At 59.0% G+C, this 6,859-nt stretch overlaps 1 protein-coding gene across 1 annotated transcript in view; it reads left to right on the top strand.

Annotated features, from left to right (window-relative positions):
- The first annotated feature begins 2,069 nt into the window (after positions 1-2,069).
- The window catches only part of RAD21L1 (RAD21 cohesin complex component like 1), a 17,148-nt gene continuing 12,358 nt past the window's right edge, over positions 2,070-6,859 (top strand). Inside the window, exon 1 of the mRNA XM_041458333.1 lies at positions 2,070-2,170. The gene's annotated coding sequence lies outside the window, so the exon portion shown is untranslated. The remainder of the gene's footprint in view (positions 2,171-6,859) is intronic.

Below are 6,859 nucleotides of genomic sequence, written 5' to 3'. Positions count from 1 at the left end.
CAGGTGCTTAACAGCTGCAACCTTCACCAGGCCAGCTTTTCATCCTCAAAACACTCCTTCCATCTTATTTAAAGCAACAAAAAAGGGATGAGGATGATTTCTCCATCTAACACGTTTATTTTACTAATCCAGAAATGCAGGGCCAACGTTGAATTGCAGGAGGGACATCTGCCTTCTCAGGGCAGAGCCTTGCTTAGGAAGACTCAGAGCTCCCCCTTTCTCCCCTTTTTCTCTTCTTCCCTTTCCTTCCCTCTCTTCCCTCCCTCCCAGAGCATCACCCCCTCCTCCACCCTAGAGCCCCTCAGTGACAGCCACAATGACATTTGCCCCCCTGCTCTCCTGGACCCTTCATTTGGCCCCTTAGGCTCTGACTGAAGCCATTTGTCCCAGGGCTGTTGGGGACAGACAATGCTTGTTTGGGGACCGTGGGGCACAGCCACCCACTTCACTCCAAGTGTGGTTTCATCCCAGAGAAAGGTGCCTGGGTGCCAGGATTGCAGGTGTGAGGTGATTCAAAGTTGTTTCCTGGGATCCTGCAATAAATACAGAGCATGGCTGGTGATGTGGTGACAGGAAGAGAGGCATGTGGCACTTCACAGCAGCAGGAAGAATCATCTGTGAAGCATTATATGGAAACACAGGGCAGAGGACACCATTCCCAGCATACAAGGAGACACTGGAAGCCCTGGAATAAAACCCAACCCAGGCAACCAGATGTAGAAAATCACTTTTCTTTGTGTCAGGCTGTCTGGAGGGACTTGTCCCTGCCTGAGAATGTCTGAAGTGGGTAGCTTATGGGATGGATTGAAAACTGGTGGCAGTTTATGATAAACAGCACCTTTTGTGGCTCTGCATTTTCCAGTGGGATAATTATGTCCCTTTCCCAGCACACTGCTCGTACCCATTTCTCTTTCCACAGAACATTGTGCTTTAATGACGAGATGCAATTTTGCCTTCACACCACAGACAATGGCCCTTGAATCAGCGGAAGGGCTGGCGTGGGGACACCCCAGCAGCAGCACTGCCAGGCCAGTGTGGGTCACAGCCACCACATCACCTCGAGGCACTGAGAATCATCCGCTCTCTTCTGTACGGAGCACCATGGATTTTGAAGAGGCCATTCCAGGGCTGCTGGTGGTAGAGGGATGCTTGGCACGGTGCAGGCATGTGTCCTGGCCTTCATCCTGCTGTGCGGATGAAGCTGGTGGGGTGTGAGGGCTGGGGGGTGGCAGGGGGCTGGACCCCCACCCCATAGATAGTGGGCATGCTTGCTGCCTCCTCTTCTGCCCGAAGCAGTGCAAGCACCAGCTCTGTGCCAGAGTTTTACAGGAAACTATTGCTAAAAATGGTCACTGACGGCAGAAACAGATCTGTAGGGAAGAGCAGTCAGGTCCTGGCTGTGGGAAGGAGCTCAGCCTCACATCCAGCCCAGGCTGCAACTGACCATGGCACAGAAATCCCTCGGCTGCCTTGGTTGTGCCACTGCCATGATGCTGGTGGCAGGATCCCATCCAGGAAGATGCTGGGGAGGCAGCAGGAGGTCCGAAGGCCATGCTGTCCCAGTGCTGGTGGCAGGGAACAACCCAGGCCAGGGCCATGCAGTCTGGTGGAACACCCCAAAGCCTCATCAGTCCGGTGGAATACCCCAAAGCCTCATCAGTCCGGTGCTGCTGGGCCGGAGCACCATTCAAGAAGGGTTCAAGGAGGTGAGAATGGTGGCTGAAGGCTGGTGTAGGCAAAGTTTCACCCAATGGTATCGGTGTTGGAGTGCAGCAAGGGGATCCCGTTTCTGCCAGCGGCGGGGGGTCCCTGGGGTGCGCACAGCTAGGAGCCGGGCCCCTCGGGGAGCTGGGGTGGGGGGCTCAGCTGGCTCTCGAGCAGCGCCCGCGTCCCTTCACCCGATACCCTCCGCAGCCGCAGCCGTACCGAGCCATAGGTGCCACCGGTGCGGCGGGCGGCGCGGGCGCGGCGGCGGGCGGCGGCGGCGGCCAGCAGCAGGGCGGCGAGCAGGAGCCCGCCCAGGGCCAGCAGCGCCAGCCCGGCCCCGCCGGCACCGGCCCCCCCGCGCCCGCACCAGCCCCCGCACCCGCGGCCGCCGCCTCGTCCGGGCTCCGCAGCTCCGCCGCCCGCGGGGACGCCATGGAACCGCCGCCGGCCTGCGCGGCCGAAGGTGAGCGGTCGAAGCGGGACGGGATGCTCCTCTGGGTCGGAGACGGGTCCCCGAACCGGGATGCTACCCCAAATCAGAGGCGAACCCCGCGGCCGGGATGCTTCCCCTCTCCGGAGTCGCTTCCCCTGACCGGGCTACCAGCCCCACCCCGCAGGTCTCCGAACCGGGCTGCTCCTCCTCCTGGGGTCCCGCTTGGCCGAACGGGGCAACCTTGGGAGCTGAGATTTCCTCCCGGACTGTCCCACTTCCCCGGAACCGACCCCCAGACCGGGCTGCTCCCCTTCCCTGAACCCTCACCTGCCTCTCCGAACCGGCTCGTCCCACCTGGCTCTCCCCCTTTCCAAACCAAGCTCCCGCCGCGTGACCCACCTTCCCGAATCCGTCTGAAACCCCCTGTGGGCACCTGTGTCCCTGTGACTCCACTAAATTGCCCCTCACCGGACCCTCTTCTCCCGCCGGGCTCTGCCCTCCCGTTCCCCGCTCCCGCACCGGGCTGTGGCCCCGCTCCGTGCACCGTGCTCCGCTCCCGCTTCTCCGCTCGGTCTGCCCTCCCCGCCGATGCCCGCACCGAGCTGCCCCGCTTCCCCTCCCGGTCCCCCGCGTCGGGCTGCCTACCCCCGCCGCCTCCCCGGCTCCCCGGGCAGGTGCCGGTGCCGCCGCGGGGCGGGCGGTGGGTGCCCCGAGCTGCGGTCGCGCACGGCCGCCGCACGCACACGCACACACACACACACACACGTACGGGGGGCACACACATGCACTCACATGCACACGCCCGGGTGCACACCGGCATCTGCTGTGCACGTACCCTGTGCAACAATAGGGACCCCTCTGTGCCCCCCCTCGGCATCGCCGGGACCCTCCGTGGGCACCCCGGGGGGCTGCGTGGGGAGGGGCTTTGGAGAGGACAGAGCAGCACGGTGGGTTTTGTGTGGGGTCTGCCTGGAGGACGTGTCCTCCACAGCCAGCAGTGCCCTGTGGGACATGAGGTGGAGCTGGGCTGGGAACACTGGGGCTGCAGCATGAGCATCCCCAGCCCCAAAGACAGCAGGGAGAGGTCCCATATGGATGTTGCCCAGCCTGTCCCCAAATTCCCGGAGAAAGTGGGGGTTGATCTGGGTTTGGGCCAGGTATGATATGCCCCAGCCTGGGACAGAGGAGCACCTGTCCCCTGAGGTTCCCACTGCAGTCCCATGGCATAATGCCCCACTTCAAACACACACTCTCACGTTATTTATTCCATTTCCCCCAGAGCATTCATGTCAGTGCCTGCACTCTTCTTCTCCCTGACCTGGCACCAGACCCAGGCACGTGCCCCAGCAGCGACCTGCTGGCAGCCACACGCTTTCCCTCGTTTGTTAATACAACGTGGTCTATTTCCACATTTGGAGCAGTGCCTGGAGATGTGGATATAAATCCCCAGCAATAGCGGGTGGGCTGCTGACAGCTGCCGGGAAGGTTTGTCCATTGCTTTACCATTCCCTTCAACACCTTCACATGCTTCCAGCATCTCCACAAACACACCCAGTGCTGCGGGCACTGGGTGAGCTCAGTGCTGGGGCTGCAGGGATGCTGCGTGTGCTCTGCACCCTGTCCCCATTGTGTCCTGAACCCTGTTTCCACACACAGTGCGTTCCTCTGCAGCTACACTGGGCTCTGTGTTATCCGTAGTGTCTGGGCACTGCTCTGTGTGGAGATGTCAAATGGGAGTCTCCTGTCACCTGTGTCATGACAGGGCAGGGATTTTCTCTGAAGTCTCTGTCAGATACAGCTAAAATGGATAAAAAAGGGTCAGAGAGTTTTAGAGCATGCCACACAAATAAAGAGGTGCATTTTCTGAGGGCTGGATAGGTGCAACACGATCCAGGCTCAGCACCTACCCAGGCACAGTGTCTATGCATGATGCTGACTGGAACACTCTAGACCAACACATGGCACCTCTCAGTCTCTGAGCTGCAGCAGGGGCACGGAGCTGCCATGGCAGGGGGCTTGGAATGAGATGATCTCTTAAGGTGTCTTCCAACCCAAACCATTCCATGACTTTGTGACTCTGTGAAACACAGAGGCTTCCCAGCACAGTGTCCCCAGAGATGTAGCCAGAAGTGGGCCGAGTAAGAATTAAAAATAAATGTAAGTGCATCCTGACACATTAACTACATTTAGAGAGTCTTTAGTACCAACCCACTCCACAGGAAGGCAGGAGATGCTTGGAGACAAGTAGGTCATGGGACACAGATTGTCCCAAATCAGCAGGAAAAGATGGATTTGGAGCAGGCAGGCATATCTCTGTGAACAGATGGGCAGGAGCAGATCTGCTGCCTTACCATCGCCAAATTCCCTGGGAAGACAGAACTGCCACCAGTTTGCTCCTGAGCAGAGCTGTGGTCAAGTCTCTGTTCTGGAGCACCCAAGCCCTGAGGCTGCCCATGCACCCAGGGATGCCAAGGCCAGGAGCCCGGCCAGGATGGGGATTTGTGGGGCAGAAGCAGAAGCACTCCTTCTGTGGCTCCCACCTGCCTTCATACAGGGACAGGGCTGAGCCTGCCATGGGGTCAGGGCTCCATGCTGCCCAGGGGGGCTGCTCCTGCACCCCAATCCCACAGCAATGCTCGGGAGGCCACCTGTGAGGTGGAGGGATGTGTCCTGCTTGCACTGAGGTGCCCCAGGATCCCACTGCCATTGCTGGATGGGAGCTGGAGGGGACCCCAGGCCTTTGAAGGGGCCTCAGGATAGCCCAAAAACCTTCCCCAGCCCGATCCTGAGTGGCTGAGCATGAGGACGGGGACTGGCAAAGGCCACTCCATCCCCAAGGTGCTGGCACTAAGAGAAGGGGAGGAGAGACTGAGACAGGCAAGATCTATGCTGCCAGTGCAGGAGCAAAGAGAGGAGGGAGACAGCCAAGGTCAGAGGGAGCACTGCCAAAATTCACAATGAAACTGCAGGAGTGCTGGAGGGGAGAGACAGACGACTTGGAAAGAAAAGGAAAGAGGAGGGAGGGAAGGAGTCTGGGAGACAGAACAGGGTAAAGGAGCCAGACAGGGAACCAGGGATGGGAACATGTCACTCCTCAGATGAAATGATTGATCATGGATGAGAGGGACAGCAAATGGGAGCCTCAGACAGGCAGAAGAGGACAGCAGGAGCAGCAATGTGATGGAGCTAGACAGGACCTGGCTTTGTTCCCTAATACAGCCCTGTGCAGCACAGCCCAATTTTGGGGAGTGCACAGCTGTCTGGTGCCCACTGGCAGGTCTGACCCCTATCCAGTCTCACTACGCAAGTGGTTTCATTCCTGCCTCCTTAGCATTCACAGCATCCCATGGCAAAGCGAGTTTCCGCAGCCAGCACGGCTCAAGGTGACTCAGAGGTCAGGAAAAAGCAGACGGGCAATTCAGGAGCTGGCTCTCCATCACTGAAAGATCCATCAGTTTGGGAGGACCAGAGATGTCCAGCACATCACAGCCTCCCTGCCTGTCACTGCCAGTCCCTGTGTACCCCAGACACAACATCCCAGTGCTCCCCATGGATTGGGGGGGGTGGTTTCTGATCCAGCAATCTGCTCCTGGGAGCTGCTGCCACCAGCAAGGCAGGGCTGGACATGAGCTTTGGTGCTGGGGAGGGCTGGAGCTACACAGTGGGCATCAGTGAGGGTGGCTCCCCTCTTGCAGGGCATGGAGTTCCCAGACAGGTTTGGTGCCCTGGAAGAGCAGCGGATACCTGCTCTGGGGCTCATGGGGAGGTTCCTCCAAGTCCCCATTGGGGATACACCAGACCAAGGATGGTTTATAGCAAAAATCCCTCTCCTTCCCCACACATCTGAGCCCCAGCCCAAAGGCGGCTGGAGGGATGGAGCCCTGCTTGCCACTATGACCAGATGCAGAGCCGCACTGGGATGAGGCTCAGCGCTTTCCTGGTGATAATTAAGATCTCATTATCTTCAGCTAACACCAGGGAGACAGGGAAAACCTCAGGTGCCTTGTGATATGGCAACAGCTGATGCTCCAGGCTGTGCCTGGGAGCAACGGGAGCCTCGCTTGTTCTGCCTGAATATAAAGCACAGAAAGCACGAAGCAGAGGGTGAAAAAACTATTTTTTTCCTGGCTGGTGACACCTAAGTGTGCAAACATACTGTCTTGTCTCAGGGGTGGCTGGAGCTGACACAGATGAATGGCTGTGCAGCTTTTGCCTTTACCCTCCCTGCACAGAGGTCTGATCTGAGGCTCTGTGTTTTTGTTTGGCTTTTTTGTTTTCTTCTGCAAATTTCCTTCACCAGGGGAGTTCTATCAGACGTGTCTGGAGCCATGCAGGAGCTGCTCACCTGCAGAGAAGGAGATGGGGCGGTGTCTGCAGACGGGCTCTTAGAACGTCAAGGGTGAAAGGGACTGGGAGAAGGGGAGGGGAAGACAAGGAGAGGAGAGGAAGGGAGAAGAGGAAGAAGTGTTGCGGTGTGATGCAAAGAAGGACAGATGCATGGGGGTAGTGAGACTGCTCTCCACTGTCATGAACCCAAAATGAGGGGTGCGGCCATGTGTTCCCGGGCATGTGTGGGTCCTGCTGGTGAGCCCCAGGAAGGAGGGGGCCATTTACCGCGGCAGGTCCCTGCCGGGGGCTCCGTGGCTGTGCGGGGCCGTGGCGAGTGGACACGGGCCCGGCGGGGCTCTCAGGCGGGCCCGGTGTGGGACTCCCCCCCCC

This window comes from Pyrgilauda ruficollis, unplaced genomic scaffold (genome assembly GCF_017590135.1).
Source record: "Pyrgilauda ruficollis isolate IOZ18807 unplaced genomic scaffold, ASM1759013v1 scaffold127, whole genome shotgun sequence".
Classification (NCBI taxonomy): domain Eukaryota; kingdom Metazoa; phylum Chordata; class Aves; order Passeriformes; family Passeridae; genus Pyrgilauda; species Pyrgilauda ruficollis.
This window is presented reverse-complemented; position numbering and strand designations above follow the sequence as displayed.